Source organism: Ailuropoda melanoleuca, chromosome X, assembly GCF_002007445.2.
Source record: "Ailuropoda melanoleuca isolate Jingjing chromosome X, ASM200744v2, whole genome shotgun sequence".
NCBI classification, from domain to species: Eukaryota; Metazoa; Chordata; class Mammalia; order Carnivora; family Ursidae; genus Ailuropoda; species Ailuropoda melanoleuca.
This window is the reverse complement of record NC_048238.1, coordinates 84690482-84701639: the sequence shown is the minus strand read 5'-3', so window position 1 is coordinate 84701639 and position 11158 is coordinate 84690482. Positions and strand designations below refer to the sequence as shown.

The 11158-nt window shown below is 42.9% G+C and overlaps 1 long non-coding RNA gene across 5 annotated transcripts in view; it reads right to left on the bottom strand.

Annotated features, from left to right (window-relative positions):
- Positions 1–1576: 1576 nt before the first annotated feature.
- The window catches only part of LOC105239019, a 27473-nt gene continuing 17891 nt past the window's right edge, over positions 1577–11158 (bottom strand). For all 5 annotated transcript variants that reach the window (XR_004622314.1, XR_002143371.2, XR_004622313.1 and 2 more), the window contains 2 exons: positions 7028–7168; positions 1577–2217 (listed from right to left, as the gene is read on the bottom strand). This is a non-coding gene — a long non-coding RNA (uncharacterized LOC105239019). The remainder of the gene's footprint in view (positions 2218–7027; positions 7169–11158) is intronic.

Sequence of the window (11158 nt, the reverse complement as noted above, 5' to 3'; positions counted from 1 at the left end):
CAGGGTGGATGGAGCAGCAATGAGGGGAAGCAGAAACGCAGACCTCTGGCCACTGGTCCCACTTGACTAGTAATACCGCATGGAGGACACAAAGGGGGAAACTCACACAGATGAAACTCATACCCCCCAATACAAAACAAAAGCACAATTCAGTATAATTATGCCCAGATTTCTGCTGGGAGAAGCTTACATACTCCTGTTTTACATAAAGGCCGCCAGGCCAATTAACATCCTGAGTGCTTAAAGGAGTGGGGAAGTGGGTAATTGGCTAGAGTTTTACTCTCTCCCACCCCCCACAACAACTACCCTTAATGACCCAGACACCACCTCCCTTCCCAGCAAACCTCAGTTTTTCAGACCCCATCAGTCTGTTCCCAGAAACCTCGGGTGGTTTCTGCTTCTGCTGACTTCAAAAAGCAAAAGAGCCAGTTACTTTACCAGCAAAATGAGTTTATTCAGGAAGAACAGAGGAATTTCAATTCAGGACAAGCAAACCATGGCAAACCACTGGCAAACCCAGAGAACAGAGGAAAGGGGCCTGCTTTCACAGGGGAAAAGAGGAAACTGGGAGGAGGGACTGTTTCATTGAGTTCTCACTGGCTGGGCTGTTGCTGGGCAAGAAGAAATTCTTCCTTCCTCGGGCTAGGGTAGGAAAAGCAAGCTGCTTCCTGCTGGGAATTGAGACGTACTTCTTACAGCAAGTGGTAATGCATGAGAGCTCCCCCTTCGGGGCTTCCTGACTCCATTTTAAATGAGGTTTCCTTTATTTTCACATCTCCCCCTTTCAATCAAGGTCTTTTTTCTAAAGCATTGCTAATCTAAAGTCAGGTTTGTGTTCGGTTTTTTTTCATATTTAGTGGTTTCGTCCCCTTGGTGTCAGAAAGGACCTTTCCCAGTTGTCACGTCCCACATCAGAGGGAAAGTGCGTAGACTGGAAACTGCTGAGGTCACATTTGAGTAACAGCGAAGGGTAGGAGGGAGAACTATCAGGCATTCCCCATCTGAGGTAAACACTGAAGATCATCTCAAAGTGCTGAGCTAGCATCACCCTATTGGGCACGTCATTTCTATGAAGGTTTTTTTGAGAGGCAATTGGTATAAAGCTTAAAAATGATTATAAAGGTGTACCTGGGTAGTTAAGCGTCCAACTCTTGCTCTCAGCTCAGGTCTTCTGCGTTCAAGCCCCAGGTTGGGCTCCATGCTGAGCATGGAGCCTACTTAAAAAAATAATTATACAGAGGGGGCGCCTGGCTGGCTCAGTCAGTAAAGCTTGCAACTCTTGATCTCAGGGTTTTAAGTTTGAATCCCACATTCGGTGTAGAGATTACTTAAAAATAAAATCTTTTAAAAAGTGATTATACAGAATAAGATGAGCAGAACTTCTGCAAGGTTAAAGGGGTCTTTTCTAAAAGCCTTGCAGGGGCGCCTGCGTGGCTCAGTTGGTTAAGCATCGGACTCTTGGTTTCAGCTCAGGTCAAAATCTTGCAGTAATGAGATCGAGCCCCGAGTTGGGCTCCACACTCAGTGTGAAGTCTGCTTCGGATTCTCTTTCCCTCCCCCTCTGCCCCTCCCTGCTCACTCGGTTTTGCACACACTCTCTAAAAAATAAATAAAAATCTTTTTTTAAAAAGCCTTGCAAAGAGGAGTTATCTCATTTGTATTTCCCTTGGATTCAGGGAAACAAATAATAAATAGGGAAGAACAAATCAAAGTTTCTGGTGTCAGATCCAACAGTCAAAAAAGGTTCCCCTTTTGCAACAGATCAGACCATCAAAGAAAGGGAGGAAATAAAGTAAGAAGCAACAGCAAGAAAAAGGTACACAGGTCTGGTCCAGTCATCTTAGGAAAGCTGTCTCCTTCAGCTGTCATCTGCTTCAATTCCCGGGAATCTTTATTTCCAGGTACTCGGTGTGCAGATCTAGTCAGGGTTTGGTTCTTTCTTTACATGTGACACATGGGGGGATGCCTGGCTGGGTCAGTCGCAGGAATGTGCAACTCTTGATCTCGGAGTTGTGAGTTTGAGCCCCACATTGGGTGGAGAGATTACTTAAAAAATTGAATCTTAAAAAAAAAAAAAAGATGTGATGCATGGATCCAAGAGTCATTCCTCGGAGTTTGGCAGCACAAGGATTCATTAACAGTACCTGATAGGGGCCCTTCCAACGGAGTTGAAGAGTCTTTCTGTAGATGTCTTTTCCAATAGATGAAATCTCTGGACTGCAAGATATGATGCTTAAGATCTTTGTCTCCCAGGAACACACTGTGGAAAGACTATTCTACTAAAGCATGGTTATTCTCAACAGAAGCAATTAGGCCTTTGCAATATTTAAGTACATCTCCTTTTAACATTTGTGGATTGAAAGAAGCAGAAGCCAAGTACATTGGCCATCCTGTGATTATCTCAAAGGGTGAGAGTTTATAGGTTCCAAAGCGGTAGATCTAAGATGCAGGAAAACTAATGGTAGTGCTTTTGGCCAGAGTATTTGAAAGGCCTCTACAAATTTTGCTTAATGATGCCATTAGTGTGTTTGATTTGCCCTGAGGATTAAGGGTAGTAAGCATAGTGGAAGTGTTGTAATAATGGCCAAACAGTACAAACCTGTTGAAGAACATTCCCTGGTCATATGAAGTTTGCGGGGGATTCCCCAGGTAGGGATGATCTTTTCTAGTAGGATTTTAGCCACAAGAAAAGCAGTCCAGTGAGAAAACATATAAACCATTACCAAGACATATTTATATGCCTGAAATGGAGGAAGTTCAATAAAATCCATCTGCCAAACTTTGATCCATTGGGCAACTTAAAGTGTCCAGAGCAGTGCAGACAGGTTTTCCTGAACTATATTTAAAGGCAGGTGGGGCAAGCAAAGTAGGTACTCTGTGGTCTGATTAACACTTACCCACCAGTATTGGCTCAAAGGTTTTCATTTTATCAGCAGATTAATGATTGGATACATGTATAGTAGTCAGTAATGGGAATTTTAGACTCCCTGGCAGCACTGGATTATTATTTGGCCCAACCTAGAGTTTTCTTTTTTTTTAAATCGAATCAACAGTCATTAGGTTTTCAATATTGTTTTTCCTTTTCTGGGGCTGATTGTTGGGAACCTCTAGCCGATTTTTCCAGATTATCGTGTGGGGAGGGGAACGTCCCTTTGGACCATGACAGAGGTTTGGTTGTTGGTTCCTTTGACAGCAGCATTCATTGTGGAAATATCAACTAGGTGGTTTCCTCTGGCCTCCAAGGAATCCAATTTAGAATGCACAGGGACCTTTATACTGGCCAAAGCATCTGGCAAGAATATGGCATCTAGTAATTGCTGAACATAAAGGTCATTTTTAATTTGGTCCCCACTAGAAGTGAGGAAGCCCGTTTCTATAGCATTCCAAAGTCACAAGCTACTCCAAAGGCCTACCTCCCATCAGTAAAGATATTTGCAGTTTTGCCAAGCAAGAACATAAATTCAGCCTGTTGGGCCACGATAGCTGAGGGCAAAGGTGCTGCCTTAATGACTCCAAAAAAAAATTGTAATAGCATACCCAACATAATATTTACCATTTTCACCTTTTAAATAAGAACTATTGGTAAAGCACCAAAAGTCTGCTTTATCCAAAGGTTTCCTGTAAGCCATCATGGGGAATCCGAGAGTCATGAAGAGTATTGTCCATGGAGAAGGAAGAATGGTGATAGGGTTAAGATTATTATAGCTAGAGAGTTTGGCATCCAATTTTGCACAGTAGCCAGCTAGCCTAAGAAAACCTTGTAATTGCCTTAGTTTTGGAAAGTTCAGGATGCCATGAAGCCTATTTGGATCTACGTGTAGCCTTTGTTCTGAACTCAGGTGCCGCAAGTATCAAACCAGAGTCTGAGCAAACTGCAGTTTCTCCGTGGAAACTTCATGTCCCTTTAAGGCTAACAGCCTAAATGGGTGGATGCTATCCCTGCAAAGACACCTGAGAAGGGGATCAGAGAAGCAAGTCGCCTGAGTATTGTAATAAAGCAGAACTTCCAGGTAACTTTATATCTTCTAAATCCACTTTTAAGGTTTGGGAGAAGTAGGAAGGACTTTCAGCAAAACTCCGGGGCATTACTGTCCAGATACACTGCTTTTCTTCTCCAAAAGGCAAAGAGATAATTGACTGACCTTATCCACAGAGAAATCAATCACAGTGAAAAATCTGATGGAACAAATAAATGATGTTGAAGGGTCATTTGATCCACCTAAGTTGGCAATTTTGGTTGTTGCTATCAAATTCTATGGGGTGCCTGGGTGGCACAGCGGTTAAGCGTCTGCCTTCGGCTCAGGGCGTGATCCCGGCGTTGTGGGATCGAGCCCCACATCAGGCTCCTCTGCTATGAGCCTGCTTCTTCCTCTCCCACTCCCCCTGCTTGTGTTCCCTCTCTCGCTGGCTGTCTCTGTCTCTGTCAAATAAATAAATAAAATCTTTAAAAAAAAATTCTAGAATTATCTCCCCCCTTTCAGGAGAAAAAAATTCCAATATTATTTTTCTAAGAAATCTCAGTCCAAAAACTGAATAGGGGCAGAGGAATGAAGAAGAAAAGAGTGAGTATCTCTTAAAGGAAACAAGAAGGAATTGGTTTAAAGATAGGAACCTGCTGAAGTTTATTAGAGACCCCCACTACTTGAACCATTTCAGTACTTTGAGCAGGGGCTGCTTAATAACAGTAGGGCTGCACACTGAGTACAGCTCCGGTGTTAATAAGGACACAAAGAGATTCACCCCCAATCTGGAGAGTTTTTTTCTCCAAGCTGGTAATGAGGACGGACTGGGAAAAGCCCCTGTAGTTCTCTGGAGTCCTGTAGTTGGGAGTTTGGAGGGCACTGGAAAGGCTGGTTGGAGGGCTGAAGGCACCTAGAACGCTTGCATTTGGAATACTCTCTCTTCCAGTGTCCTGGTTTATTGCAATAACGGCAGAGACCAGGAGGGGGTTGGTTTTGTTTTAGGGGTTCTCATTTGTTGGAGTTGAAAATTAAAGATTTTAGTGGTCTTCCCTGTAGCTGAATTCTCTGGGGTGTGGGTGGGCCACTTTGCTAAATTAACTGAATCTGAAGTGGACAGTTTCCCATTCCATCCTAGTCCTTTTAACTACAAGGGAAAAATCGCGGTTCAGCCCTTTAATGAACACAGAATTGAAGGGTACCTGAGTGGATTTAACATCCAGAGGAGCCCAGGATTTTCCTTAAAAACAATTTGGAGGTGACTGTAATAGTCATGCACAGGTTCACTGGGTTTCTGAGTGCAAGCTTCAATCTTATTCCAATCAACAGGTTTTGGGAAAGCCCTAGAGACTGCCAGGTGAAGTTGTTCGGCAACTGCCCAGCCTGATCATATTAAAAAGGCATGGGGTTCGTCTCTCATTTAAAGTTCTAAAGATGAGTGGATGCTGGGTGCCTCAGTCTGTTAAGTGGCCACCTTCGGCTCGGGTCATGATCCCAGGGTCCTGGGATCAAGCCCCACAATGGGCTCCCTGCTCGGTGGGGAGCCTGTTTCTCCCCCTCCCTCTGCCTGCCACTTCCCCTGCTTGTGTTCTCTCTCTCACTGTCAAATAAATAAATACAATCTTTTTAAAAAATAAAAATAAATAAAGTTCAAAAGATGGGATGCCTGGGTGGCTCAGTTGGTTAAGCGTCTGCCATCAGCTTAGGTCATGATCTCAGGGTCCTGGGATCCAGTCCCACATCAGGCTCCTTGCTGAGTGGGGAGCCTGCTTCTCCCTCTGCCTGCCTCACACCACCACACCGACCTTTCCCCCCACCCCCCGGTTGTGTGGTTGTGCTCTCCCTCTCTGACAAATAAAATCTTTAAAAAAAATAAAGTTCTATGGGGCACCTGGGTGGCTCAGTCGTTAAGTGTCTGCCTTCGGCTCAGGGCGTGATCCCAGGGTCCTGGGATCGAGCCCTGCATTGGGTTCCCTGCTCTGCTGGGAGCCTGCTTCTTCCTCTCCCACTCCCCCTGCTTGTGTTCCCTCTCTCACTGGCTATCTTCTCTTTCTGTCAAATAAATAAATAAAACCTTTGAAAAAAATAAAAATAAAAAAAAATAAAGTTCTAAAGATTTTTCAGGATCATCCCAATTAGCTGTTTTCATCCAGTGCAGGGCCTGACCTTCAACAAGCATGTGAACTAGCTGATATAAATCTGAGGAACCTGGTTGGTAGGTCTGGATGACTATATTCAATTCCTTGGCAAATCTATGAGGATCTTCAATTACTCCAGGAAAATCTTTGACTATGGCTCATAGTTCAGCCTTAGTCCAGGGGACATGGGAAATTAGGAGCTTAGCATCAGGATCCTCCAAGAGTCTAATTTTAAATAGGTAGGTTCTAATGGGTTCAGAGAAGGGAGAGGGGAGAGGTTCAGAGAAAAAGGGAAGTTCAATGGAAGAACCAGAATGAGGAAGCAGAGGGTATAAAGGATGTGGGGACAGAGACAAAGAGGACAGGGGAGGAAGAAAGAGGCCTGAAAGGGTTGTGTTTTTGTTTTGTTTTGTTTTTGCATTCTTTCAATTGTTTGTTCACCTTGGTTAATTTAAAATGGTATTTTGTAAAGAGACGATTTTAGAGTCTTGGATACTCTTGGAAGCTTCAAGATATTAATTGAAATAAGTATCCCATTCTATTTTAGAGCTATTTTATCCCATTTTATTTTGGAGCTTCTAATTTGGTTCTAAGAAAAGCAAGTTTGGGAAGATCGAAAGCTCCCCATAACAGCCACTGGAGTCCTAAGTTACTCTTTGTTAAGTTGGTCCAATTAGTCAAAAATTCACATGAGGAGGGACCATAGTTTTTAAACATAAAACTGGCTGGGGTACCAGGAGGAAGACCCTCCTGAGAGAATTCAGCAAATTGAGAACCCATTACTCAAAACCAGAGGTTCAGGAAACAGAAGAGTACTCACCAGGAAGGACAACACTTTCATAAAAAATAGAAAAAAAATTTAAACAGATCCCAAATAAAGTCGGAGAGCTCAACCAGAAGGAGGGAGCTCAGATCCGAGTAGAGACTTACCGAACTAAAAGCAAGAAGATGACTCACAGAAGCGGAGAGCGCCAGGTACTAAGGTGAGTACTTTGCAGGGTTCTGGGGATTGTTAGTTCCTCAGAGGTTCATCTCCTTTGGGTCTCATCTGGATCACCATGTAATGTTGACCTTAAAAAGCAAAAGAGCCAGTTACTTTACCAGCAAAATGACTTCATTAGGGAATGGAGAGGAATTGCAACTCAAGACAGGAAAACTACAGTGAACCACAGGTAAATCCAGAAAACAGAGGAGAGGGGCTTGTTTTTAGGAGGGGAAAGGAAGAAGCTGAGAAGGGCTGTTTTGCTGATTTCTCAGTGGCTGGATTGTTGCTGGGCAGGGAGAAATTCTTCCTCCTGCTGGGGCATTACAAGGTAAGCTGCTTCCTCTTGGGGAATGTGAAATATGCTACTTACAAGCAAGTGGTAACACATGATAGCTCCCCCTTCAGGACTTCCTGACTCAATTTTTAAATTTTTTTTTAAAGATTTCTTCTTTTTATTTATTTGAGAGCAAGAGAGAGAGAGAGCACGTGCGCACACGTGGTGGTAGGGGCACAGGGAGAGGGAGAGAATCTCAAGAAGAGATCAGGACCTGAGCCAAAATCAAGAGTGGGACGCTTAACCCACTGAGCCACCCAGGTGCTCCCTGACTCCATTTTAAATGAGGTTTCCTTTATTTTCACACTTCCCACTTTAAAGCCTCTGGACTTTTCCCAAGTCCTTCCTCCCAATCAAAATATACCTGTCTATTCCCTCAAGGCCATACTCTTTACTAGATGTCAGTGATATAATTCAGGGTTAAGGCACACTAATATTTTGATGATTTTGTTTCCCACATGACCCACCTAAGAGTTTCAAGGAATGTATTATGAAGAATATTAAATCACCAAATTTTTTAGGGGCCCAGTGTGAACCCAGCATCGGGCTAGATCCTATAGCTCTGTATCAAGGAACAGAAAAATGGCCTCCGGGGCGCCTGGGTGGCTCAGTCGGCTAAGCGTCCAACTCCTGATTTTGGCTCAGGTGGTGATCTCAGGATCGTGAGATTGAACCCCGCATCAGACTCCATGCTCCACACAGAACCTACTTCTCTCCCCCTCTCTCCCTCTCTGCCCCTCCCCCTGCTCACACACTTGCATGTGCACACTCTCTAATAAATAAAATCATTTAAACTATACTTCATAAAAAAAGAAAAATTGCCACGGTGGATCTATCTAGCCTACTACCCAGTTGATAACATTATCAACAAAGAACATGCTCTGGAAAAAACAGAGATAGGAGTGCCCGGGTGCCTCAGTTGGTTAAGCATCTGCCTTTGGCTCAGGTCATGATCCCAGGGTCCTGGGATTGAGCCCCATGTCAGGCTCCTTGCTCAGCAGGAGAATCTGCTTCTCCCTCTGCCCCTCCCCCTGCTCGTGTGTGCACTCTCTCTGTGTCTCAAATAAATAAATAAATAAAATCTTTTTTAAAAAAGAAAAGAAAAAACAGAAATGGAACATTCACACAACCTTTCTGGCAGGCCTTTTAGCCAAACGTTAAAAGAGCTTTAAAAATTTACATAATCTTTGACCCATAACTTTAGTCCTAAGAATTTATACTAAGGAAGTAATCAGAGATACATACAAAGATGCAAACACAATAATGTGTACTGCAGCATTATTTATAATACTGAAACAATCTAAATATCCAAAATAGAGAGCTAGGTAAATAATTCTTTCTGTATCCATATGATAGAACACTGTATGTACATTAAAGTCCTATTAATACAAGACTCTTTAAAGACAGGAAAAATCTACTGCTGATTGTGAAAATTTTTGTTTTAATTTTATGCATAGAAAAAGACTGAAAAGATTTACCTTAAATGTTGAAAAAAATGTTTATCCCCAAATGATACAATTATTATTATTATTATTTTTAGATTTCATTTATTTATTTGTCAGAGAGAGACAGAGCAAGAGAGCACAAGCACAAGCAGGGGAAGCGGGAGGCAGAGGGAGAAGCAGGCTCCCGGCTAGGTAGGGAGCCCAATGTGGGACTCGATCCCAGGACCCTGGGATCATGACCTGAGCCGAAGGCAGATGCTTAATCGACTGAGCCACCCAGGCGTCCCTCAAAATGGAAGGATTATTAATGACCTTTTTTGAGCTACATGTTCTAAATTTTCCACAAGAAACATTCTTTTTTAATTGGGAAAAAAACAATGAAACAATGAAACTTTCTATTTTTTAAATGTAATATTCCCTGAGGACTATTTGTCTTCCTTATAACATCAACAAGTAACTATATTCCCAGCTTCTCCTAATGTAGTCATTTATAGTTTTGCATTTGTAAATGTGTTTAACATTTTTAATCCTTTTGGCTTCTGCTTAGTAACTTGTCCTATTATTTTTTCGAAATAATTATACATTCAATGAAGGTTGTGAGAAATGTATAGGGAAGTCCCATACACTGTTTCCTCAGTAGCCCCCAATGTTAGCATCTTATACAACTATAGTGCAATATCAAAATCAAGAAATCGACATTGGTATAATCCTCAGTGCTTATTCAGATTTCATCAGTTATACATGTACTCATTTGTGTCTGGGTGTTGTGTGTGGGTGGGTGTTTAGCTCTATATAATTCTATCAGATGTATAGCTTTGCATAACCACCACGACAATTAAGATCTAGAACATTTTCATCACAACAAGGATCCCTCATGTTGCACTTTTTAAAAAAGATTTTATTTATTTTAGAGAGAGAGAGAGCATGAGTGGGGGAGGAGCAGATGGAGAGGGACAAGCAAACTCAGCACTGAGCGTGGAGTCCAACATGTGGCTCAATCTCACAACCCTGAGATCATGACCGGAGCCGAAATCAAGAGTGAGATGCTTAACCCACTGAGCCACCCAGGCTCCCCCATGTTGCACTTTCATAGCCACACTTACCTACCTACCTCTCTAATTCCTCACCCCTTAGCAACCACTGAACACCCTTCCATCACTATAATTCTGTCATTTCAAGAATGTTACGTAAGTGGAATCACACAAGATGTAACCTTTTGAGATTAGCCTTTTTCACTCAGAATAATTGTCTAACAATTCCTCCAGGTTGTCACAAGTGTCAAGAGTTTGTTCCTTTTTCTTGCTAAGTAGTATTCCAAGGTATGAATATACCAGTTTGTGTAACCATTCATTCACTGAAGGACATCTGGGCTATTTCCAGTTTTTGGCTATTACAAATAAAATTTCTATGGACAGATGGGGACCAAAGTGGGACTAGGTAAGAGCTATCTGATCTGAGAGCCAAGAAAAGGGCTGGAGTAGTAAGGATGAGGCCGGGGGTTGCGACCTGGCCTTGTGTGAACCCTTAACCCCAACCTGCTCACCTTGGAGAAGCCCTGAGCAAAAACCCTGGCTATATCAAACTGCACAAGATCTGGGCAGCCCAGAACATCTTCAAGATGATTGCCACATCACAGAACCATGTCTATCTCACTGCTGACAACCTTGTCCTGATCCTACAGGATGAAAGTTTTGCCCGAGGCAATGACAGCCTTATCAAAGGGAAAAAATGAGCCTGGTGACCAGGAACTCCACTCCCAAAGAAGTGGTTCTGCTTCTCCTCTGGTTTTTGAGGAGCCAGCTTGGGGTCCAAACACACCCCCATCCCACCCCCAACATCATGTGATGGTCCCTCCTGCATCTGTCCTCCCAACCCTTCTTGGATGAACAAAGCCCGACCAGTTTTGAGGGGAATGATTTTGCTCCTCCCTGTGCTGGCCAGAGGTGTTGGAACAATGTGATTTCTGAGTGATTTCCTACAGTGTTGGTTCCTCCCTCCAGATCAGGAGGTGATAACCACCATCCCAGGAATTCTCAATAAATTTTTATTACTTGAAAAAATTTTCTATGGACTTTCACATTTTACTATTTTTTTAAATTCTTAATTTGTCACCCAAGAATCTAAGAAAGCCACCACCTCCTATATCCTATATACTAGAAATTGTTGAACAAATCTATGTTTACCTTACTAATACTGCCACAGTTTTATGAGAAACAAGCTAGATTAAGAAAAAAACCATGGGGGCGCCTGGGTGGCACAGCGGTTAAGCACCTGCCTTCGGCTCAGGGCGTGATCCC